The sequence below is a fragment of the Oryx dammah genome, unplaced genomic scaffold, assembly GCF_014754425.2.
Source record: "Oryx dammah isolate SB20612 unplaced genomic scaffold, SCBI_Odam_1.1 HiC_scaffold_2, whole genome shotgun sequence".
In the NCBI taxonomy this organism is placed as follows: domain Eukaryota; kingdom Metazoa; phylum Chordata; class Mammalia; order Artiodactyla; family Bovidae; genus Oryx; species Oryx dammah.
In genome coordinates, this window is record NW_024070186.1 from 21,227,818 (window position 1) to 21,255,007 (window position 27,190).

Below are 27,190 nucleotides of genomic sequence, written 5' to 3' on the forward strand. Positions count from 1 at the left end.
CCATGCCCTCCTCCAAGGGATCTTCCTGATCCAGGAATCGAACCTGTGTCTCTTATGTCTCCTGCATTGGCAGGCAGGTTCTTTACCACTGGCATCACCTGGGAAGCCGGTCAAAGGCATATATTTTATTTTTTCAAGAAATTAACATTTGAATATATCTATGACTGTTTTTCTAATTTACAGTTTTACTTACTTTTTTATTTTCCTCTTTTTGCTTTAATTATATTTTGTTGTTTTAGAAAAAAATTTAGCTGAATTCACAGATAATTTATCTTCATTCTTCCTCATTTAATGATGAAAACTTTCAAGGTTATGAATTTGTCTGAATTGAGCTTTGAAAAAAATATATTTCTACTTGAGTTTTGCTGATTTTCTTCTATCCTTGTATTTACCAATATTTTGTGTCGTGTTTTAGGTTAATGGAGAATATCAGCTATATTCTATTTTAGGTGAACATCTCTGTCACCTAATAAGAGACTTTGGTTACATTTATTCATATAAATTTAGGTCTTATTTTTCTCAGTTTCTTTTATGATTTCTATTCTATTTTTTTGATGGCTGCTGACTTGTTTCTTTGTTTTTAAAGTATACAAACTTTTATTGTCCTTCAATAATTATCTCTAATTATCCATGCCAAACACAAAAAAATTGAATCTCTCCCTCACCTTTCCACCAATTCCACTCAAAACAGGAATTTATCAAGCTGAATGGGCCTCATACATTTCTGTTTCTAAACAATTGTACTCATTTAAATGATCTTCCAAAGAACTATCAGCAAAAAATGACAAATTTTCTTCATTATTTTACTGAGTTTTCTAACTAGTTCTTGTGCCAAAGACACTGTGTATCAATTATGCTTAAAATGTCACTTAAAAATATAACTGCTTAAGGACAAAATGCTGAAGCTGAAACTCCAGTACTTTGGCCACCTCATGAGAAGAGTTGACTCATTGGAAAAGACTCTGATGCTGGGAGGGATTGAGGGCAGGAGGAGAAGGGGACGACAGAGGATGAGATGGCTGGATGGCATCACCAACTCGGTGGATGTGAGTTTGAGTGAACTCCAGGAGTTGGTGATAGACAGGGAGGCCTGGCGTGTGGCGATTCATGGGATCGCAAAGAGTCGGACACGACTGAGCGACTGAACTGAACTGAACTGAAGGACAAAACAGAAATTAGCAGTTTTAACTATTTGTTTAATTATTACAAGAGATTTGGTCACAGTCTCCACATTTTACTTTCTTCTGCTATAGACTGAGATAAGTCAGATCTTCTCAAATAATATTAGAGTCAGAAAAACCTTTAGAGAACATTCATTTCCACAACTTTTGGTTACAGGTAAGGAAACAGAAGTCTAAAGAGATTAATATGCCTCTGCTATAACTTGTCTTTGTGAAAAAGATAAGAGCAAGTGGAAAATCAAAAACATGTCAGGGACAGCAGAGCTTGTCAGACAGTTCCAAAGTTAAGAATAAGACTTTATTAACAGAGAGAAATGAAAGCTAACCTTTGGCATGGCATAAAAGGAGTCAGTGCCTAGAAATTGAAATGGAGAAGTAGTGTACAATTCTGTGATAAGTAATAAGTTTTTAAGAATATTCAAAGATTGTGGTCAGTTGCATCTTTCTGGAGAGTTTAGTTTCTTAGTAAGTCAATCTGTATGTTTTCATTGAGCATTTTCTTGAGGTTCATAGTGGTGTTGTAGGAGAGTCAAAGGGCCTTTCCAAAATAGCTCCCAGCAGGCTAGAGATCAAGAAATTGAACTTCTAATTATATTTTTGACATTGAGTCTGTGAACCTGAGCGAGTCATTTCCTCTCTTTGGGCTGTTTGTTGGTTCCTTCTTTGTGAAAATGACTATTTGTCTTTTCACGAAATCATGAAATGGTTGACTTTTGAAGTGGCTTGGAGCTCATCCTCATTCTGCAGGTCCAAAGAAATGAAGTGAGTCTCTGAAAGTCATGAAGTTAGAATCAGATATGGCATCGTAATCCTGGTCCTCTATGAATGAGTTTTGAGATTCTTCCCAACCATGAAGTCTTATAATTCCATGATTGAAATGTAAGATGGTGTTTCTTCCCTGAAGGATCCCATAATCAAGTTGAAAGGACACTTAGCACACAGAAATAGTTATTATAAGACAGCAGATGAGATCTCACAAGCAGAACAACTTCCACTTAGGAAATTTAGAGAAACAAGCTGTTAGGAAAATCACTGAGATTTGAACTGATCTTTGAAAAAATGGTTGAAAGGAAAAAATTATTATGGATGTAGGAAAGTAGCCAGAGAAAAGTTGTGCGTCTGAGATGAGCCAGGACAGTGGCTGGGTCTGTCCAGCAGGAGTGGGTGGGGTATGGTGCTGCTAGAGAAGGGGTTATTGGTGTTCGTCTTCTGTTCCTTGAGGCTGAAGCTGACATGAAATTTTTTGAAAGAAGCAGGAGCAGAGTAAGGTGAAAGGAGAGGGATGTTTTAACCCTGTTTTTTTCTCCCCACAGTAAGCTGACATATGGCTTAAATTTTGGAGTGGTTTCAGGGAACTTGTGTAGGCGACTGGAAAGAGTGAAAAAGTGGAAGGGAGAAAGAACATATGTTACTGAGCTGATCACCACTGTGGACAGTTGGGATGCAGTCTCACTAAGGATCCTTGGAGGAGCAAAGTAGGATCTTATGTTCCTGCAGGGGACAGGAGGGGGGAAAATCTGGTTCCGTCCCTCATTAGTCAAAAGATGCCTGCCTCTTGGGATGTTATCCTGCTCACATGGCAGGAGTGTGCGTGTAACAGGAGGGCTGTATGCTGCTCATAATCTTCTCATGTGGCTGTGGCAGGGAAGGTGGGGTTAGAATGGGAAAAAATGTGGAGTGCAGGTGCTGTCTGCTTACTTCTCTATGTGCCTAATTTCTGTAGCAACAGCTAGAGTAAAATGTGGGCTATGAAGAAATGAGGCTGCTGGCCCAGGGGAAATGGATTTGGGATTGATGTCCTCAGACCTAACTCTGCCTGGGTGCATTAAAAGAGCATTAAATCAGAGTCTGGAGTGGACTGAGACATAATGGAATTTCCCAGATGGCTTAAAAAGGGTGGGGGGGGGTGCAGAAATACTGTTCAGAGAAAATGATGTTAAACATGTAATAGTTATTACATGATAAACATGTAATAGTTATTACGTGTTATTTCTATGCTCAAAACTCTCTAGGATTTCCAGTTCACTTAGAGCAAAAGCCCAAGTATTAACAATGCCAATGACCTTTGCTCTGACTTCATTTATTCCCTGCCCCACCCCCACTCTGGTTCGGCCACACTGACTTCCATGTTGCTCTTCCAAAAATTATCCCTCAGGGCCTCTCCACTCAATGGAGGCTCTTCCTGACTGTCCCACATCACACCCTTCATCCTCTGACCCTACTTAATTTTCTCCATACATTTATTCAACCTCAGTTCATGTTCATGTCTTTTCCCCCCTCAAACAAACAACTTTTTATTAAAGCATATATAATTTAAAGTGTTGTGTTAGTTTCAGGTGTACACATTTAGGGGTACAGCAAAGTGATTCAGTGTCTATATCTATCAATCTACTTATTGTTTTTCAGATTCTTTTCCAGTATAGGTTATACAAGAAATTGAGTATCTTATAATACTCAATCAGTTCAGTTCAGTCGCTCAGTCGTGTCCAACTCTTTGAGACCCCACGAATCGCAGCACGCCAGGCCTCCCTGTCCATCACCATCGCCCGGAGTTCACCCAAACTCCTGTCCATCAAGTTGATGATGCCATCCAGCCATCTCATCCTCTGTCGTCCCCTTCTCCTCCTGCCGCTAGTCCCTCCCAGTGTCACAGTCTTTTCCAATGAGTCAACTCTTCACATGAGATGGCCAAAGTATTGGAGTTTCAGCTTCAGCATCATTCCTTCCAATGAATACCCAGGACTGATCTCCTTTAGGATGGGCTGATTAGATCTCCTTGCAGTCCAAGGGACTCTCAAGAGTCTTCTCCAACACCACACTTCAAAACATCAATTCTTCAGTGCTCAGCTTTCTTCACAGTCCAACTCTCACATCCATACATGACCACTGGAAAAACCATAGCCTTGACTAAATGGACCTTTGTTGGCAAAGTAATGTCTCTGCTTTTGAATATGCTGTCTAGGTTGGCCATAACTTTCCTTCCAAGGAGTAAGCGTCTTTTAATTTCATGGCTGTAATCACCATCTGCAGTGATTTTGGAGCCCCAAAAAATAAAGTCAGCCACTGTTTCCACTGTTTCCCCATCTATTTGCCATGAAGTGATGCGAGCAGATGCCATGATCTTAGTTTTCTGAATGTTGAGCTTTAAGCCAACATTTTGACTCTCCTCTTTCAATTTCTTTTTTTTTTTTTTAATTTATTTATTTATTTATTTTTAATTTTTACTTTACAATTCTGTATTGGTTTTGGCATAGATTGACATGAATCCACCACAGGTGTACATGCGTTCCCAAACATGAACCCCTCTCCCACCCCCCTCCCCACAACATCTCTCTGGGTCATCCCCGCGCGTCAGCCCCAAGCATGTCATATCCTGCATCAGACATAGACTGGCATTTCGATTCTTACATGATATTATACATGTTTCAATGCCATTCTTCCAAATCATCACACCCTCTCCCTCTCCCTCTGAGTCCAAAAGTCCGCTATACACATCTGTGTCTTTTTTGCTGTCCTGCATACAGGGTCATCATTGCCATCTTCCTAAATTCCATATGTATGTGTTAGTATACTGTATTGGTGTTTTTCTTTCTGGCTCACTTCACTCTGTATAATCGGCTCCATTTTCATCCATCTCATCAGAACTGATTCAAATGTATTCTTTTTAATGGCTGGTTTCATCAAGAGGCTCTTTAGTTCTTCCTCACTTTCTGCCATAAGGGTGGTGTCCTCTGCATATCTGAGGTTATTGATATTTCTCCCAGCAAACTTGATTCCAGCTTGTGCTTCTTCCAGCCCAGTGTTTGTCATGATGTACTCTGCATAGAAGTTAAATAAGCACGGTGACAATATACAGCCTTGACGTACTCCTTTTCTTCTTTGAAACCAGTCTGTTGTTCTATGTCCAGTTCTAACTGTTGCTTCCTGACCTGTATACAGGTTTTTTCAAGAGGCAGGTCAGGTGGTCTGGTATTCCCATCTCTTTCAGGATTTTCCACAGTTTTTTGTGCTCCACACAGTCAAAGGCTTTAGCATAGTTAATAAAGCAGAAATAGGTGTTTTCTGGAACTCTCTTGCTTTTTCCATGATCCAGCAGATGTTGGCGATTTGATCTCTGGTTCCTCTGCCTTTTCTAAAACCAGCTTGAACATCTGGAATTTCACGGTTCACGTATTGTTGAAGCCTGGCTTGGAGAATTTTGAACATTACTTTACTAGCATGAGAGATGAGTGCTATTGTGCGGTAGTTTGACTTGTATTATTTTTTTAAGATTCTACATATAAATGACATTATATGACATTTGTCTTTCTGTGTTTGTCTTACTTCACTTAGTATGCTCATCTGTAGTTCCAACAACGTTGCTGCAAATGGCATTATTTAATCCATTGAGTAGTATTCCATTGTACATGTGTACCACATCTTCTTTATCCATTCATATGTTGATGGACATTTAGGTTGCTTCCATGTCCTGGCTATTGTAAATAAGTACTGCTATGACACTGGAGTGTATATATCTTTTCTGATTAGAGTTTTTCCAGATATGTGCCCAGGAGTGAGAGTGTTGGATCATGTGGCAAGTCTATTTTTAGTTTTTTTGAAGAACCTTCATACTGTTCTCCACAGTAGTAGCACCAATTTACATCCCAGTGTAAATAGTATGGGCTTCCCAGATGGTGCTAATGGTAAAGAACCTGCCTGTCAATGCAAGAAAGGCAGGAGATGTGGGTTCGATCGCTGGGTGGGGAACATCCCCTGGAGGAGGGCATGGCAAACCACTACAGTATTCTTGCCTGGAAAATTCCATGGACAGAGGAGCCTACAGACTACAGTCCATAGGGCCACACAGAGTTGGACACGACGGAAATGACTTAGCACATACACACTGAAATAGTGTAGGAGGATTCCCTTTTCTCCACACACTCCCCAGCATTTATTTGTAGATTTTTTTGATGATGACCATTCTGACTGCCCTGGTGGCTCAGATGATAAAGAATCTGCCTGCAATGTGGGAGACCTGGGTTCAGTCCCTGGGTCAGGAAGATCCCTGGAGAAGGGAATAGCTACCTACTCCAGTATTCTTGTCTGGAAAATTCCACGGACAGAAGAACCTGGCAGGCTACAGTCCATGAGGTGGCAAAGAGTCACATTCTGAGTGACTTATACTTTCACTTTCATTCTGATCAATGTTAAGTACGCTTTAAAGTTTTGATTTGCATTTCTCTAATAATTTGCATTTCTTTAATAATTGCATTTTTGATTTGCATTTCTCTAATAAATATGATGTTTATATATTTTCATAAGCCTGCTGTTTGGGTTGTTCTTTTTTTAATTTTTTTATATTGGTCTGTTTATTTTGGAAATTAATCCCTTATCAGTCACATTATCTGCAAATATTTTATCTCATTCTGTAGGTTATCCTTCTGTTTTGCTGATGGTTTCTTTCCTTCACTGCATAAAAGCTTTTAAGTTTAACTAGGTCCAATTTGTTCTTTTGTGGTTGTTTTTTCTTTCATGACTCTAGGAGATAGATCCAAAAATGATACTGTTGTGATTTATGTCTGAGTTCTGCCTGTGTTTTCCTCTAGGAGTTTTAAAGTATCTGGTCTTATATTTAGGTCTTTAATTCATTTTAAGTTTGTTTTTGGTTTTAGAGAATGTTCTAGTTTCATTCTTTTACACGTAGCTGTCCAGTTTTCCCAACAACCCTTATTGAAGAGACTGTCTTTTCTCCATTGTATATTCTTGCCTCCTTTGTCAAAGATTTCCTACTTTTGCATTCCAGTCCCCTATAATGAAAGAACATCTTTTGGGGGTGTTAGTTCTAGAAGGTCTTGTAGGTCTTTATAGAACTGTTCAACTTGAGCTTCTTCAGTGTTCCTGGTTGGGGCATAGGCTTGGATTACCGTGATATTGAATGGTTTGCCATGAAAATGAACAGAGATCATTCTGTCATTTTTGAGATTGCATCTAAGTACTGCCTTTTGGACTCTTGTTGACTGTGATGGCTACTTCATTTCTTCTAAGGGATTCCTATCCACAGTAGTAGATATAATGGTCATCTGAGTTAAATTCCCATTCCAGTCCATCTTAGTTTGCTGATTCCTAGAATGTCGATGTTCACTCTTGCCATCTCCTGTTTGACCACTTCCAATTTGCCTTGACTCCTAGAGCTAAAATTCCAGGTTCCTATGCAATATTGCTCTACAGCATTGAACCTTGCTTCTATCACGAGTCCCATCCACAACTGGGTGTTGTTTTTGCTTTGGCTCCATCTCTTCATTCATTCTGAAGTTATTTCTCCACTGATCTCCAGTAGCATACTGGGCACCTACCAACCTGGGAAGTACAGCTTTCAGTGTCCCTATCTTTTTGCCTTTTCTTACTGTTCATGGAGTTCTCAGAGCAAGAATACTGAAGTGGTTTGCCATTCCCTTCTCCAGTGGACCACATTCTGTCAGATCAAATTGCCAACATCTGCTGGATCATTGAAAAAGCAAGAGAATTCCAGAAAAACATCTATTTCTGCTTTATTGACTATGCCAAATCCTTTGACTGTGTGGATCACAATAAGCTGTGGAAAATTCTGAAAGACATGGGCAAACCAGACCACCTGACGTGCCTCTTGAGAAACCTGTATGAAGGTCAGGAAGCAACAGTTAGAACTGAACCTGGAACAACAGATTGGTTCCAAATAGGAAAAGGACTACGTCAAGGCTATATACTGCCACCCTGCTTATTTAACTTCTATGCAGAGTACATCATGACAAACACTGGGCTGGAAGAAGCACAAGCTGGAATCAAGATTGCTGGGAGAAATATCAATAACCTCAGATATGCAGATGACACCACCCTTATGGCAGAAAGTGAAGAAGAACTAAAGAGCCTCTTGATGAAAGTGAAAGAGGAGAGTGAAAAAGTTGGCTTAAAGCTCAGCATTCAGAAAACTAAGATCATGGCATCTGGTCCCATCAGTTCATGGGAAATAGATGGGGAAACAGTGGAAACAGTGGCTGACTATTTTTCTGGGCTCCAAAATCACTGCAGATGGTGACTGCAGCCATGAAATTAAAAGATGCTTACTCCTTGGAAGGAAAGTTATGACCAATCTAGACAGCATATTCAAAAGCAGAGACATTACTTTGCCAACAACGGTCCATCTAGTCAAGGCTATGGTTTTTCCAGTAGTCATGTATGGATGTGAGAGTTGGACTATAAAGAAAGCTGAGCACTGAAGAATTGATGCTTTTGAAGTGTGGTGTTGGAGAAGACTCTTGAGAGTCCCTTGGACTGCAAGGAGATCCAACCAGTCCATCCTAAAGGAGATCAGTCCTGTGTGTTCATTGGAAGGACTGATGTTGAAGCTGAAACTCCAATACTTTGGCCACCTGATGCGAAGAGCTGACTCATTGGAAAAGACTCTGATGCTGGGAAAGATTGAGGGCAGGAGGAGAAGGGGACGACAGAGGATGAGATGGTTGGATGGCATCACTGACTCGATGGACATGGGTTTGGGTGGACTCTGGGAGTTGGTGATGGACAGGGAGGCCTGGCATGCTGCAGTTCATGGGGTCACAAAGAGTCAGACACAACTGAGCCACTGAACTAACTAATGGTTATAAAGTCAACATACAAAAAATTAATATCTAATTATTTTATTTATATGAGGTTCAAAAACAGACAAAACTGATCTGTAGTAGAAATTGGAACAAATTGTTGCTCTGAGAGGGGAATATTGGCTGAAAAGGAGTTTCAAGTTTGTTAGGGTATAGAGAGTTTCTATATCTTGGTTAGAGTAATGATTTACAGATGTATACTGCTGGTTCCAAATAGGAAAAGGAGTACGTCAAGGCTGTATATTGTCACCCTGCTTATTTAACTTCAATGCAGAGTACATCATGAGAAACGCTGGACTGGAAGAAGCACAAGCTGGAATCAAGATTGCCGGGAGAAATATCAATAACCTCAGATACACAGATGACACCACCCTTATGGCAGAAAGTGAAGAGGAACTAAAAAGCCTCTTGATGAAAGTAAAAGAGGAGAGTGAAAAAGTTGGCTTAAAGCTCAACATTCAGAAAACGAAGATCATGGCATCCGGTCCCATTACTCCATGGTAAATAGATGGGGAAACAGTGGAAACTGTGTCAGACTTTATTTTGGGGGGCGCCAAAATCACTGCAGATGGTGATTGCAGCCATGAAATTAAAAGACACTTACTCCTTGGAAGAAAAGTTATGACCAACCTAGATAGCATATTCAAAAGCAGAGACATTGCTTTGCCAACTAAGGTCCATCTAGTCAAGGCTATGGTTTTTCCAGTAGTCACGTATGGATGTGAGAGTTGGAGTGTGAAGAAGGCTGAGCGCCGAAGAATTGATGCTTTTGAACTGTGGTGTTGGAGAAGACTCTTGAGAGTCCCTTGGAGTGCAAGGAGATCCAACCAGTCGATTGTGAAGGAGATCAGCCCTGGGATTTCTTTGGAAGGAAGGATGCTAAAGCTGAAGCTCCAGTACTTTGGCCACCTCATGTGAAGAGTTGACTCATTGGAAAAGACTTTGATGCTGGGAGGGATTGGGGGCAGGAAAAGAAAGGGACGACCGAGGATGAGATTGCTGGATGGCATCACTGACTCAATGAACACGAGTCTGAGTGAACTCCGGGTGATGGTGATGGACAGGGAGGCCTGGCGTGCTGCGATTCATGGCGTCGCAGAGTCAGACACGACTGAGTGACTGAACTGAACTGAACTGAACTGAACTGCACATTTAAAGTATGAGTGTTGGCTGATTTGATTTTTAAAAAGGACCTTTCAATATGCACCCTATAAGAGACTTACTTCAGGGCTAAACACACACACAGATTGAAAATGAGAGGACGGGAAACAGTACCCCATGCAAATAGAAATGACAAGAAAATGAGGGTAGCAAAACTCATGTCAGACAAAGTAGACTTTAAAGCAAAGACTATAACAAACACAAAGAAGGACACTATATAATGATAATGGGATCAACACAAGAAGAGGATGTTACACTCACTAACATATATGCACCCAAAACAGAAGCACCTAAATATATAAAGCAAATACTAACATACATAAAGGAAGAAATGAGCAGTGATATTATAATAGTAAGGGACTTTAATAAAATCAATTAGGCACTAATGACCTTAAATAACATAATAGACCAGTATTCTAAGACAGAATAGACCAGATCATAGGATATTCCATCCAAAAACAGCAGAATACAAATTCTTTTCAAGTACACATGGAATGTCCTCCAGAAGAGATTACAAGCTAGGCCACAAAAAAAGTCTCAACAAATTTAAAAGAATAGAAATTATATCAAGCATTTTTTCCAACTACAATGGTATGAAACTAGAAATCAACTACAGAAAGAAAAATGGGAAAATGACACATATGATAACTAAACATCAAACATACTGCTTGAAAAACCAGTGGGTTGATGAAATCAAAAGGGGAATTAGAAAACCATTTAAGGCAAGTGAAAATGGAAACACAACACTTCAAAATCGATGGGATGCAGCAAAAGAGTCCCAAGAGAGAAGTTTATAGCAATACAGGCCTTCCTTAGGAAACAAGAGAAGTCTCAAACAACCTGGTCTACCACCTAAAAGAATTAGGAAAATGAAGTAATTAACCTCCAATTAAAATAAATAAACTTATATTAAAAAAAGAATTAGGAAAATGAACAAAGCTCAAAATTGGCCAAAATATAAAAATAAAGATCAGAGAGGAAATAAATAAAATACAAATAAAAATATATATAAAAGATCAAGGAAACCAAGAACTGAGTTTTGTTTTGTTTTGTTTTGTTTTAAAAAAAATATGAAACTGGTAAACTTTTAGCCAGGCTCACCAAAGAGAAAAGAGAGAGGGCTAAAATAAGAAATGAAAGAGGAGAAATAATAATTTATGCCACAGAGATACAAAAAAAAATCATTAAAAAAAATGAACAGTTGTATGCCAACAAATTGCACAACCTAGAAGAAATGGACAGATTTTTAGAAACATACAGCCTGCCAAGATGTAATCAAGAAGAAGTAGATAATTTGAACAGACTAATCACAAGTAGTGAAATTGAATTTGTTATTTTTTTTTTTTAAGGTTCCAGAAAACAAAAGTTCAGGATCAGGTGACTTCATAGGGGAATCTTACCAAACATCTAAGAAGAACTAATACCTATCTTGCTCAAACTATTTTAAAATATTGGAGAAGACAGGACACTTCCAAATTCATTCTATGAAGCCGCCATTTCCCTGTTACCAAAACCAAACAGACACTACAAGGAAAATACAGTTGTAGGCCACTATCTATGATGAATATAAATGCAAAAATTCTCAACAAAATATTAGCAAACTAAATCCAGCAATACATAAAAAGGATCATATACCATGATCCAAGTAGGATTTATTCCAGGGGCACAAGGATGTCTCAACATTTGAAAATCAATCAATGTGATATACTACATTAATAAAAGGAAGGATTAAAAATTACATGATCATCTCAATAGTCACAGAAAAAGCATTTCACAAAATTCATCCATTCATGATAAAAAAAAAAAAACCCTTATCAAAGTGGGTATAGAGGGAACACATCTTAACATAATGAAGACCATTTATGACAAACCCGCAGCCAGCATCATACTCAATGGGGAAAAGCTGACAGCTTTTACTTTTACTTAGGTTTATCCAAGAACAAGATAAGGATCTCTACTCTTGCTGCCTATATTTAACATAGTATTGGAAGTCCTAGCCACAGTAGTTATACAAGAAACAGAAATAAAAGTCATCCAAATGGAAGGGAAGAATTAAAACTGTCATTGTTTGCAGGTGACATGGTACTCTATATAGAAAACCCTAAAGTCTCCACACAAAAATTATTAGAATAAGTGAATTCATCAAGAAAGCAGGGTACAAGATTAGAAAAATCCATTACATTTCTCTACACTAATAATAAACTATCAGTAGGGGATTTTAAAAAAAAATCCTGTTTAAAATCACATCAACAGGAATAAAATACCTAGGAATAAACTTAACCAAGGAGGTGAAAGACCTGTACTCTGAAAACTATAAAACATTGTTGAAGGAAACTGAAGATGATAAAAGCAATGGAAAGATACCCCATACTCTTGGATTGGAAGAATTAATATTGTTAAAATGACCATACTACCCAAGGCAGTCTAGAGGTTCAATGCAATCCCTACCAAACTACCCATGACATTTTTCACAGAACTAGAAAATAATCCTAAAATTCATGTGGAACAACAAAAGACCCCAAGCTGACAAAGCAGTCTTAAGTAAGAAAAAAAAAAAATGGGAGATATCACCCACCCAGACCTCAGACTATACTACAAGGCTACAGTAATCAAAATAGCATAGTACTGGCACAAATACATAGACCAATGGAATGGAATAGAGAGCCCAGAAATAACCCCACACACATATGGTCAATTAATCTACAACAGTGGAGGCAAGAATATACAATGAAGAAAAGACAGTCTTTTCAACAAGTAGTACTGGGAAAACTGGACAGTTAAATGTAAAGCAATGAGATTAGAACCTGGTGGCTCAGACGGTAAAGCATCTGTCTACAATGCGGGAGACCTTCCATCCCTGGGTTGGGAAGATCCGCTGGAGAAGGAAATGGCAATCCACTCTAGTACTATTGCCTGGAAAATTCCATGGACAGAGGAGCCTGGTAAGCTACAGTCCATGGGGTTGCAAAGAGTTGGACACAACTGAGTGACTTCACTTTCTTTCACTTTCATACCATATACAAAAATAAAGATGGTAACGATAACCCTGTATGCGAGACAGCAAAAGAGACACAGATGTATAGAACAGTCTTTTGGACTCTGTGGGAGAGGGTGAGGGTGGGATGATTTGGGAGAATGGCATTGAAACATGTATAATATCATATATGAAATGAATCACCAGTCCAGGCTCGATGCATGATACTGGATGCTTGGGGCTGGTGCACTGGGATGACCCAGAGGGATGGTATGGGGAGGGAGGAGGGAGGGGGGTTCAGGATGGGGAGCACGTGTATACCTGTGGCGGATTCATGTTGATGTATGACAAAACCAATACAATACTGTAAAGTAATTAACCTCCAATTAAAATAAATAAATTTATATTAAAAAAATAAATAAACTCAAAATTGATTAAAGACCTCACTGTGAGACCTGACACCATTAAATTCCTTCCTATGAGAGAACATAGGCAGAATACTCATTGACATAAATCATAGCAGTACTTTTGACTGTCTTAAGGCAAAAGAAATAAAAGCAAAAATAAATAAATGGAGCCTAATTAAACTTAAGAATTTGCGCAGCAAAGGAAACTGTCAGCAAAACAAAGACAATGTACAGAATGGGAAAAAATGATATGGCCAACAAGGAATTAATATCCAAAATATGTAAACAGTCATTACTACTCAATATCAAAAGAACAAAAACCCAGTCAAAAAATGGACAGAAGAGACATTTTTTTGAATAAGACATACAGATGGCTACTGCTGCTGCTGCTGCTAAGTCACTTCAGTCGTGTCTGACTCTGTGTGACCCCATAGACGGCAGCCCACCAGTCTCCCCGATCCCTGGGATTCTCCAGGCAAGAACACTGGAGTGGGTTGCCATTTCCTTTTCCAATGAGTGAAAGTGAAAGTGAAGTCACTCAGTTGTGTCTGACTCTTAGCGACCCCATGGACCGCAGCCTACCAGGCTCCTCAGCCAATCGGATTTTCCAGGCAAGAGTACTGGAGTGGGTTGCCATTGCCTTCTCCAACAGATGGCTACAGATCCATGAAAAGATGTTCAGCATTGCTAATTGTTGAGAAAAGTAAATCAAAACAACAAGATAGCACCTCACACCTATGAGAATGTCTATTATCAAAAAGTCTACAGATTACAAACAAGGAGAGGATGTGAAAAAAAGAGAATCTTTGTATGCTGTTGGTAGAAATGTAAATTGGTACAGCCATAGTGGAAAAATGTATGGAAGGGCTTCAAAACACTATAAATAAAACTGCCATATGGCCCAACAATTCCACTCCTGGGTATATATCCAAAGAAAACAAAAACATTCATTTGAAAAGATACATGCACCCCAATGTTCATAGCAGTGTTATTTACAATAGACAAGATATAGAAGCAACCCAAAGGTCCATCAACAGATGAATGGATAAGAAAGATATGAGAGATAGATATATATACACACACATACATAAATACACACACATACATAAACACACACGTAATGGAACATTACTCAGTCATTAAAAAATGGAGTTCTGCCATTTTCAGCAAAGTGGATCGGCCTAGAGCATATTATGCTTAGTGAAATAAGTCAGACAAAGAAAGACAAATACTATATGATATCACTTACATGTGGAATCTAAAAAATAATACAAATTAATGTATATGCAAAACAAACAGATTCACAGGAAACAAACCAGTGGTTATACTGTAAATCAACTATCAGTTCAGTTCAGTTCAGTCACTCAGTCATGTCCGACTCTTTGCGACCCCATGAATTGCAGCGTGCCAGGCCTCCCTGTCCATCACCAATCAAATACTTCAGCTTAAAAAATAAAATGAAATGTGTGTTATTGTATACAAATGGAATCACACAGCTTTTTGTGCCTTCCTTTGGCCAGGGAAATTCCAGGGGAGGGATTCTGCTGTGAGCAACCAACACTCCTTTCTGGGGTAAGACAGCCTCAGTCTCGAAGAGGAGAGCTGAGTGACACACAACATTCTCTACATGGTTAAATGTAAAAGACGAAATTATAAAACAAATGGAAGGAAATATCAAATAGTCCAAAAATGAGATTGAAAAGGACTTTCTTTTTGTGATATTTCCCAAATCAGATAAAAAGTAATGTAGAGCATCTATAATGACAGTAGGTTTTATCAAGGTGGGGAGTGTAAGTGGAAAGGGACAGCAGTAAGAAAAGCCACCAGCATCACCGTGGTCCAGGAGGGACCTCTCTTGCCTCTGAATATCTGGAGGACAACGTTTCCTTCCAGTGCTACTTTTCTCAAATCCCTGACAAATAGCTTACACATCAGCCTTGGTTTAGAGCATTACTTCACATTTGTGTGTGATGGGGAGGGGCTGATTTTGAGTCACCTGGAGGGTCCTGCCTATTTCAAACTCAACATGCTTGTAAGAAAACATAGTCTCCAGGGGATATTCTCCCACTGGCTCCTACCTCCCCCAGAAACTTGCCCTTCCCTGAGACGTCACCCCACTTTTGCGTGCCTTTTACAGAAAGTCAAGGCCATAGAAGCTGCTGAACATCCAGCATGTGGGCTTTTTCTGGACATCCTGTGTTCCCACTTGCTGCTTTATTCTGAACCCTTTGGAAGGCTGATCAATGGTTAGAGACTATGACACTTTAGGAAGGAAAAAGAAATCTTCTGAGTTAATATTATGATAACAGCAGCCACAGTGACTGTACCAGACACTGTGAGAAGCCCTCTCATATATTATCTCACCAACCTTTTTTTTTTTTTTTACCAGTTTCATTCGCTTTCTTTTCTCATATAAAATTATGTGGTAGCTACTGCTGGAGCCTGGGTCCTTGCATGGAGACTGGTGTGGGTCCTTACAAGATGGTCAGTGAATTCCTGATACGGAGACTTGGGGAACACCGTCTCTTTCCAGAGATCAGTTGGAAATGGCATCAAAAGTGGCCTTGGCAGAGTTGCCCAGGGTGGCAGTACAGCCCCTGGCAGAGGTGTAACAGTCATCAGTGCCAGCCATCATCAGGAGCTACTTGGGCACGGGGCCAAGACGATGCCAGTGCCCCTGAGGGCAGGGATGAGGTACACCAGCACTGAGCCACAGCAGCCAGTCGCTTTGCAAGAGACAGTGTAGGCCTTGCTGATCTTGTTTCCCCAGTAGCCTCATCACATGGGACAATGGAGACCTTGGCCAGGATGATGGCCCCTATGACCAGGAGGGCAGTGGCTACCTTCTTAAAGCACTTGACACCCAAACTGACATGTCTGTTGTGATCCCCAGTGGCAGCAAATGCCTTGAACCTGGTCCACTAGCCAGCACGGACCTGCTTTTGCACGGGCAAAGTCTTCAAAACCTCGTCCTTGAGGGATGTCCCCAGGAAAAAGACAATGATCTCAGATTCCTTGATGGGCAAAGAGAAGAGGTAGATCTCCTCCAGGAACTTGATCTTCATGTCCTTGACCAGAGGGCCCAGCTTGGTATCAAGGAGCCACACCTTGTCCTTGGCCTTACCTCCAAGAGCTCCATGGCGTTTACCCCAGCCCTGACCCTGGCCGCAACCCTGGCCCTGGACACTACTGCCAAAGTCTCCGCAGATGCCACCACAGCCTCCTATTCCAGGCCCCCCGGGGCCTCCGGGCCCTCCCACAGCAACAGTGTCAGCCTTCATTTGGTGTTTTTACGAAGAAGCCTCACCAAACCTTAAGTCTCTATTTTACATATGGAGGAAATGAGGCTTAGAGTGATCAATTGCCCAAGATTACACAACTGAAAGCACTTTCCTAAGACACCTGGATGTGAATGAGGATCTACCTGATTCCAAAGACCTCACTGTTTCTGTCCCCTCAGTTCCTCTCAGGTTCCATTGAGCAAGATGGGCTATGGAGACCAGGGGCAGGAGACTTAGTGTGCAGCTTTTTTTACATCACTGATTCTCAGTCTTGGCTTCACATTAGATTCACCCAGGGAGTGTCTTAAAATCCCATTGGTTCCAGTGAGAAGCTAAGGTTGAGAACGACTTATCTGATGCACCCCCAAAATATCCTAGAATACAAAGTTGGTGTCATCTTAAAAGCTAGTGTTACCTCCTCCTCATGCTTTAAGGAGATTTCATCATGGATGATCTGATGACTATTTTGAGCATTTTATTTACAACTTGATATTCATATTGACCTAACAGAAGTGGTAACTAAACATAAACAGAACATAGCAGCTTCAGTAAGCTTAGGAATCTTAGGTGCTGCCATGCATTCTCATGTGGTGGGAAGTCATCACTCTGAACAGAGTTAGAAAACCTAAGTTCAAGTTTCAGACCTGCCACTTACCACCTATGTGACTTGATCTTGAAATTCCTCCTTAATCTGAAGGAAGCCAACTAGATTTTTGAGCAGCAGAATGACATGCTGGGGTGGGGACGGGGCAACCTCTTTCTAAAATACCAGAGGTTGGAGACAAAGATGTTGTTCAAGGGGTATGAGGGTACTGATAATTCTGCCTTTACCACCCACCTCTGTGAAATTGAAGCTATGGGAAGCAGTCTGATGCTGATTTTGGCTCAAGAGTTAGAAGAGCCTGTTTTTGTAACAATTCCTTAAATGGAACCACATACATTGTTAGCCTTAGTTCTTTCAAAATGAAGATGCAAGACCCAAGCCTACCAGGGCAGTGACAGCAAGAACCTGCGTAACCTCAAACATCCTAAGGATCGTATTCCATCAGGGAACCGAAAGCCAGGACTCCTTTGCCAAGGACTGCTGATCTGCTTCTGCCCTGTGCAGTCTCCTCATCTCTGACAATAAATAAAGTCAGAGTGTGCATGTGAGGTAATTTAACTCAGAGTGTGCATGTGAGGTCACCCCAACTCTACTGCCCCCCTGCTCCTAGATTGACAGAGAAGTACTAGATGTGAGATGTGAACTGGGAGAAAGCTGGTGCGGTGGGAAGAAATAATCACCTCTCACATGCATGGAGGCAGTTTAAGAGCCAAGAACCTCACTGCTACCCAGTTGCTATGTTCTGGTTCCCCCTGTCAGAAAAAAGAATAGTATTGTGTCCTGCCTACTCTCCATTTTAATCATACAGCCCCCTTTCCAAACTTTCCTTCACAAGCATCAGGCAGGCACGTGATTTCTGCCAGATTTGGCTCCTCAACATTCTGGAAAGACGCCAGTGTGCTTGCGTCCTTTAAGGTGGCTTAGCAATGAGACCACAGGAGGCAGGGCGAGCAGCTAGGGATTTCACAGGCGACTCTTGCTTCTCCCTGTTGTCTTAGTTTCCACCCTCTGTTTCAGCTCATTTTAGTCTTCTGTAAAGTGTTGATCTCAATTTTTATGTTACAAAGCTTATGTTTGTGCCCATTCCATTGTAAACCACCTTAAATCCTTTCTGAAAGCATGAAAGGCATATGTCAGAAACAGTTTTGTCATTTTGGACCTCCACGTCTGTGATGGGAGGCTGGGAGGCACCAGTCAGGTGTGTGCCTGAGTGAGGGTCTGAGCTGTGGACCCTCATCTGGAGGCTGACTGACATGGAGGCACCCAACAAACCTGAGAGACTCCTACCATGAAAGGGGCACAGAGGGTGAGCTGGTACCCAGAACAGCATGTCACTCAGCCTCCTCTTCAGGAGAGCGTGGCCAGGACACTTGTTTACTACAATGAGTTGTACAGAATAGAAATATTAGGGTTTTGATAGTGGATCCTAGCAGCACTTTTGTGAAACAGCATAAGGTGGAGAGAATAGGGGATCAAGGTTAGAGAGACCAGAGTCTGAACCTCGGACAGGACAGAGACACAAAAGAGAAGAGAGGCGTGTGCTATCCTGGCCATGCCAACATGTAACCACACCTCCCAAGATCTCTGCACCCCCGCCCCACCAAACAGAGCCTGGCAGACCCAGCTCAGAGAGGGGCTTAAAAGAGCCAAGCAGCCTTCTTAACTGTAGCTATAGTTGTCAGATCTTACTTTAAATGTCATATAACCATTTTTTACACAGATATAAATTTCTAATTTGGCTTTTTCCTTTACACATTTCTTTGGCATATGTGCTAAGCACATGCTTGGGGAAAAAAACTAGTTTAATTCTGATTTTCTCCCTTTAAAACGATCAGCATTTCACACTCTAATGCATAATTCATTAAGTAAACCAAAGTGTTTTGTTTTTTGTTTTTTTGAGCTCATGGGAGGGAGGGCAAGTGTGAAGATATACTTTTTGTGGGTCATATCAAGAATTCCATGGTTAGACCTGTTTTGATCCAGGTGACTTTCATGGCACAGATATTCAGCTGAAGTATCTGAATGTCCCTGCATAGCATTTGGAAATGGTTGCAAAGAAGAAAGATGCAACAACATGCTGCTTCAAGGTACTTTGTTTTTTCTCCTACAGTAGGAAAGTAGGACTTTGTTTAAGCACACACCTTTCTCTCCTACAGTAGGAAAGTAGGACTTTGTTTAAGCACACACCTTTCTCTCCTGTCAGTCAGACAGTGATCACAGCCCAAGTGGTGAGTGTCAGCTGTAGTTATTTACCTCATCATCTCTATTTGAGTCACATGCATCATTGGTACTGAGCATCTTTAATTGCTATCTTAAATTCTCCAAAAAGATTTATTGTGGCTCAACCTCCAAAAGTTGTGTTGTGTGCAGAAGGCATAGAACCAGAGCATCAGAGCAGAAATTTGTTATTTGTGAAACAAATGTTCATAATTTAAGAATGGTCTCCATTCCATGTACCAGAGCAACAGTCAAGTTCTAAATGGGACTAAAGGAAAGAAGACCCTTACAAAACAGTTGAAACTGGGTTGTGTATTGTTGCTGAAATATTTGCAAAAGAATTGGCAATTATGTACCACATGATGTAAGTGAAGGGATGCATGATTAAAGTGTCTAGATAAGTCTAAAGGCACTCCCTCAGTAGCATAGAATAAAAATTGTAACTGTAAGAAAACATTGTTTTATAGTGTAATTGGCAGTATGTTTTCTTTCTTCAGTCAGTTCAGTTCAGTTCAGTCGCTCAGTCGTGTCTGACTCTTTGCGACCCCATGAATCGCAGCACGCCAGGCCTCCCTGTCCATCACCATCTCCCGGAGTTCACTCAGATTCATGTCCATCGAGTCCGTGATGCCATCCAGCCATCTCATCCTCGGTCGTCCCCTTCTCCTCCTGACCCCAATCCCTTCCAGCATCAGAGTCTTTTCCAGTGAGTCAACTCTTCTCATGAGGTGGCCAAAGTACTGGAGTTTCAGCTTTAGCATCATTCCTTCCAAAGAATCCCAGGGTTGATCTCCTTCAGAATGGACTGGTTGGATCTCCTTGCAGTCCAAGGGACCCTCAAGAGTCTTCTCCAACACCACAGTTCAAAAGCATCAATTCTTCGGCACTCAGCCTTCTTCACAGTCCAACTCTCACATCCATACATGACCACAGGAAAAACCATAGCCTTGACTAGACAGACCTTAGTCGGCAAAGTAATGACTCTGCTTTTGAATATGGTATCTAGGTTGGTCATAACTTTTCTTCCAAGGAGTAAGTGTCTTTTAATTTCATGGCTGCAGTCACCATCTGCAGTGATTTTGGAGCCCCAAAAAATAAAGTCTGACACTGTTTCCACTGTCTCCCCATCTATTTCCCATGAAGTGATGGGACCGGATGCCATTATCTTCGTTTTCTGAATGTTGAGCTTTAAGCCAACTTTTTCACTCTCCTCTTTCACTTTCATCAAGAGGCTTTTTAGCTCCTCTTCACTTTCTGCCCTAAGGGTGGTGTCATCTGCATATCTGAGATTATTGATATTTCTCCCAGCAATCTTGATTCCAGCTTGTGTTTCTTCCAGTCCAGCGTTTCTCATGATGTACTCTGCAAGGAAGTTAAATAAGCAGGGTGACTGGGACATAAAACAATAGTATGTTGTCTCTTATGTTTGATGAAATGTGCTTAAAACAGAAGAGCTTGAATTTCCTTAGGTAAATATTCTATCTATTGCCTGGATAGATAGCACAGTTAGCACAGAATAATTTATAAAATTCACTCCCAGAATCTGGCCACAAGCTGATGCAACCTCAGATGGTTTGAGTGTGAACAACAAAGATTTCATGGAATCCTAGAATGAGGAATCTATAAAGGAGTCTTAGGGATTCTGTGGTCTTACAGATGGAGTTGCTGGTGCCCAGAATTCAGAAGCCTCTCTTCAGTCACTGGACACCTATTTAATTAGTAGATCATGAGAATGTGAGGCGTGGATGCCCTTTTCCCGGTGCTCCCAGTGGACATTTTGGCTTCGAGGGGAGTGGGCAGGAGAGGGGAGAAATGGGAAGGGATGGAGTTTAAGGTTGGGCAGCTGTTCATTTGTCCCTTATCTGACAATTTGTTTTCTGTGGATGCCTTCTCTATAGTTCCCCTCCTTACCTTTCCCTTATCCCTCCACTGTGCCCCTCACCCCCCACAACCCTATCATTTTTTCTTTGCTTTTGTCCACTCTTCTCCTCCCTTCTCACCCATCTTCTAAGCCTTGAAGTGGCAGATTAGTTGAAGTGGGGGAAGGAACAGGGCATGTGTGAAGAAAGCAGCACAGACAGGAGGCCTTGAAGAAACACTTTAAAAATTTAACTGAGGTACTTTCCTGGTGATCCAGTGATTAAGAATTTACCTGCAAATGCAGGGGACATGAGTTCAGTGTCTGGTCTGGGAAGATTTCATGTCCTGCAGAGCAACTAAGCCCATGCGCCACAACTATGGAGCCCACTCTGTAGAGCCTGTGCTCTGCAACAAGAAAAGCCACAGCAATGGGGAGCAGTGCCCGCTCACCACAGCCAAAGGAAACCACATGCAGCAATAAAGACAGCACAGCCAAAAATCACTAATTAATCACTGCTTTAAAAAAATCAACTGGGGAAATTCCCTGGTGGTCCAGTGGTTAGGAGTCCACATTTTCACTGCTGAGGGCCTGGGTTCATTGGGGAACCAAGATCCCACAAGTTGACAGTGAAGCAAAAAAAAAAAAAAGTTAACTGGAAACTTTTCCATCTCAAATCCTACCCTACTCTAGAGCAGGAGTTGGCAAACTACAGTCTTCTGCCTCTTCTTGTAAATAAAGTTTTATTGAATCACAGCAGCATGCATTCATTTACATCTTATGTGTCTGTTTCTACACAGTGATGGCAGGATTGGGTGTCCACATAGCCCAAAATGTTTACTAGTTTGGTGTAGACAAGTGCTTCCCCAAGAGTAGTCTGCAGAAGCCTCCTTGTGCAAAATGTTAAAGAGGTATTTCTGGAAAGAAAAAGCTTCTTGGGTCACATAATTTTGGAAACTCTACTTTTTAATCGGAGGATTTCCTAGATCCTTTAATAAGCTAACATGCACTGTGAATTTCTGAGAGGTAGCTGAAGTATACAGCATTTTCCCAAGTTAATTTGGGAACCGTTTTCTTACAGAGCATCTTATGGGTATCAGTTCAGTTCAGTTCAGTCGCTCAGTCATGTCCAACTCTGTGACCCCATGAATCGCAGCACGCCAGGCCTCCCTGTCCATCACCATCTCCCGGAGTTCACTCAGACTCACACCCATCGAGTTAGTGATGCCATCCAGCCATCTCATCCTCTGTCGTCCGCTTCTCCTCCTGCCCCCAATCCCTCCCAGAATCAGAGTCTTTTCCAATGAGTCAACTCTTCACATGAGGTGGCCAAAGTACTGGAGTTTCAGCTTTAGCATCATTCCTTCCAAAGAAATCCCAGGGTTGATCTCCGTCACAATGGACTGGTTGGATCTCCTTGCAGTCCCGCGACTCTCAAGAGTCTTCTCCAACACCACAGTTCAAAAGCATCAATTCTTTGGCGCTCAGCCTTCTTCACAGTCCAACTCTCACATCCATACATGACCACTGGAAAAACTATAGCCTTGACTAGATGGACCTTTGTTGGCAAAGTAATGTCTCTGCTTTTCAACATGCTATCTAGGTTGATCATAACTTTCCTTCCAAGGAGTTAGCGTCTTTTAATTTCATAGCTGCAGTCACCATCTGCAGTGATTTTGGAGCCCAAAAAAATAAAGTCTGACACAGTTTCCACTGTTTCCCCATCTATTTCCCATGAAGTGTTGGGACCAGATGCCATGATCTTCGCTTTCTGAATGTTGAGTTTTAAGCCAACTTTTTCACTCTCCTCTTTCACTTTCATCAAGAGGCTTTTTAGTTCCTCTTCACTTTCTGCCATAAGGGTGGTGTCATCTGAGGTATTGATATTTTTCCTGACAATCTTACTTCCAGCTTGTGCTTCTTCCAGCCCAGCGTTTCTCATGATGTACTCTGCATATGTATAGAGTTCCTCAAAAGACACTATGGAAGATGGTTCTCATTCAGTATCCAAGATATATTATTAATATTAAGTGAGAAAAGCAAGGTGTATCCATTACACACCCATCAGTGTAAAGCATGAAGAAGGAAACTGTGGTTAAGTGTTTGCTTGTAAATGTTTCAATCATCTCTTGAAAGATCCATAGTGAATTGGTAGTACCACTCACTTTGAGGTGTGTTGAAGCTGGGAGATAGGCTTCTCACTGTACTGATTACCTGCATTTTGACTTTGGGATCATGCCAATGTATTTCATTATCTAAACAGTCTGTCCATCAACATAATTAAATTTTAAAACAAAAATGTAAAATGATAAACCACTTTGGAAAACAGTTTGGCAGTTTTTAACAAAGTTAAATATATATTTACTGTATGTCTCGGCAGTTCTTCTCCTAGGTATTTCCCCAAGAGAAATGTAAATATATGTGCATGCATACACACACTGTAAATAAAATGATGGGAGAGCAGAGACAGGCTTCCATATAAAGATGTGTTGGTTATGTACCTGCAGCCTCCTCCATTGTGACACTGCCCCATGGAGCCCCTTCTTCCCAGCTCTCTCATACCACTTCCCTAGAGAGAAATGTGGCATGAGCTTGGCACATTCACATGTGCCACATACGTGGCCTTCTGTGGACTGGCATCCCTCTGCACAACCCCACTGAAGACTAATGGCCGAATTTGGACTTGATCAATTGAAAGGCATCCATTTGGTAAGAGCACAGGAGAAGATAAAGACCACAAATCCAAAGGGCAAAATCATGGAGTCAAGTGTAGAGTCTTTTCCTAATGGAGGAGGATCCCTGCATCCCTCCCCACCACCACCCGGTAATCCTCCACTGGCTCACAGTGCTTTCAGAAAGGACTGTATTTACAAGCTGACCCCTTGTCACCGGCTGCCTCAGGAGTTACTGCTTCTCTCTTGCAGTCTGTTTCAGGACCTGAGCTGCCCTGAGCTGCACCACATCCACAACCCACGAAATAATAACCACACCTTTCTGAGGTTGTGCTTTACAAATGCAAATTAAGTTCACTGCTGGCAGACAGCTCAAATTCCATTTGTTCTTGGCTCACTTTAGCTTAAAAAGGTACAGAGACCAAGAAACCTAGCCAGAGCCGGAGGGCATCAGCTTGCAGAAAATGCAGCATCTGAAGAAGCCAGGCAGAGCAGGATGGAGCATGGCTGTAACTCACCTGACTATGTTTATTTCAAATTGACTAACTGCTTGGACCATTTTCTTTGTGGCCTCTGCAACTACATTTTCTCCATTATTATCCTGTGGATGACATAGTCTCCTCCTCCAGTAGAACAGGTCACTGATTCTTCTGCATCCCCTTTGGACGGTACCTTTCAAAATTTGGTGAGATTAGAATCACACACACACACACACACACACACACACCCCTAGCGAGTTCCTGATTCATCTCTATTTCTAGCAAGTTCCCTGGTGATGCTGATGCTGCTGGTGATCCACACTCAGAGTAGCTCTTCTCACGATACATATACCTCTATTATGGTATCTGTTGTATTCTGCTTTCATTGTTGCTTTTATAGAAAGGACTTAGATCGGTACTGTCTCATAGAAATGTGACCTATGTATATAATTTTAAATTTTATAGTAGCTAGTAATACATTAATAAACATGAGACAATTAATTTTAACAATGCATTTTATTAATAATCAAATATATCCAAAATATTATCACTTCAACATGTAATCAATACCAAAATAAATGTTAACCAGATATTCTATATTTTCTGTACTAAGTCTTCAAAATTAGGTATGTATTTTACACCTAGAGCACATTTCAGTTTGAACTAATCACATGTGGAGTGCTTCATGGCCACATGTGGTCAGTGGCTACCACACTGGATGGGACAGACTGAGGTCATGCTCACTGTGTACCAGAGAGTGTTGTAAACCCTTTAACTCATTTAATATATATTTAACCTTGTATATTAACTCTAGCCCCTAACAATAACCATAGGGGATAAACAGTGTTATTAATCTCATTTTACAGGTGAGGAAACTAAGGCCCAGAGAGCATTAGGTAACTTGCCCAGAACCCCTGAGCCAGAAATTGGGGGCAAGGAGGCTGGAGCTTGGCATCTGGCTTCAGGGTCAGCCACATTTCCACAAGGCCCTCGTGTTCAACCACAACTCCCTGGAGGATAGGGAGAAATCACTGTCTTTGTGGGTCCCCAAGCAAAGAGCACAGTTAGCTCAGATAGAACACCCAGTAAACGTGTGCTGAATGGCTTAATGAGATGGAGAGGAAGGTTTTGTCAGACATTCAATCAACAGGATCAGGTAACCTCAGACCACCACTGTATGTGAGTGGGTGAAAGGGGATATTTTAAAATTAAATTTGAAATTGTCTGTTCTCAAGTTGCTTCCAGGCTAATAGATGTGAGAAAATACACAAAGACAAGAATAAAGGTCCCGCATACTATTATTTATAGTGGCATTCACAGTTAGGGTGACTGGAACCAGGAAGGGTTACACTGAGAGAGGCTACCCAGAGTTGGTGGATCTAAAGCAGTGTTAGGTGAAATGGAAAGAATGTGGTGGAGTAAGACACAGGAAAGGAAGATAAGAAGGAAGAATCCTCATCAGCACTGAGTGGATGTGGTTTACTGCAGACCTCAGTCCCTGGAGGCAGATTATGAGCTACAGATCTGCATACACTTCAGGAGAGATGGAAAGAAGCTGAGCTGTGAGGCCTCAGAAAGACCCTATGGAGACCTCATGGGCTGGGGTGGTCCTCCCAAATTGAGGTAGGGGACCAGTCCTTCTAACCCCACATGAACCAGTCACTGGATGCAGGTTTCCCAGAAAGGAGGTGTCCCCTTGACCTGAGAGCAGTTCCTGAAGAGAAACTTGGCTGTGTATCTTCTGCTGCCAACACTTCTAGCAGTGATAGCATGAAGACCTCCTTGCTGGGGGGCAGAAGGAGGAATCTGTAGTGCACCACAGTATTCACTACACTGATTCAGTGAAAAATCTAAAGAACCAACAAGAGAGCACATGGGTGAATGGAAATCACAGGATAGAATCCCAACATAGCCAGTTTGTGTGGGAAATTCATGCAAAGCCGTGCAATTAGTGACTGAATTTACATCTAGTTCTCTCTTGTTCCTGATTCCCTGGTAACTCAGATGGTAAAGCGTCTGTCTGCAATGCAGGAGACGCGAGTTCGATCCCTGAGTCGGGAAGATCCCCTGGAGAAGAAAATGGCAACCCACTCCAGTATTCTTGCCTGGAAAATCCCATGGACGGAGGAGCCTAGTAAGCTACAGCCCATGGGGTTACAAAGAGTCGGACATGACTGAGTAACTTCACTTTCTTTCTGGTTCCAATGTCTATGTTCTCTCTATACCTAAGAAAGAGGAGAGAGAGATGAAAATAGAACTTAAACACCCTTTATTATGAAGTGTGCTGTTCCTTGATCTGTAGTATTTAAACACTGTGTTCTAGATTCTACAAGAAATCTGGACCACATTTGGAGGCCGCATTTACCTGTGTGCCTTGGGTACCTGACATGTTTACTGCAGTGTCTGGAGTGAGGGGAGAACAGCTAAGGACATTTCAGTGACAAGAAAACATCTCAGGACTTCCTTGGTAGTCCATTGGTTAAGAATCCACCTAGTCAGTTCAATCCCTGACTAGAACTTGAATCCAAGTTCCTAGTCAGGGAGCTAAGATCCTACATGCCACAGAGCAACTAAGCCCACAAGCTGCAACTACTGAGCCCAGGCACGACTAGAGAGTTCATACGCTGTAATGAAAGATCCTGCATGATGCAATGAAGATCTTGGGTTCTGCAACTAAGACCTGATGCAGCCAAATAAATAAATGATTTTTAAAAACAAAGAAAAGAAACTGTCTCTCATTGTC

General features: G+C 41.3%; 1 protein-coding gene and 1 pseudogene across 2 annotated transcripts in view; one reads left to right on the top strand and one right to left on the bottom strand.

Annotated features, from left to right (window-relative positions):
* TMEM108 (transmembrane protein 108) overlaps positions 1–27,190 on the top strand; it is a 438,465-nt gene that overhangs the window by 374,183 nt on the left and 37,092 nt on the right. The window lies entirely within an intron of this gene.
* On the bottom strand, positions 15,755–16,617 carry LOC120855507 (annotated as a pseudogene).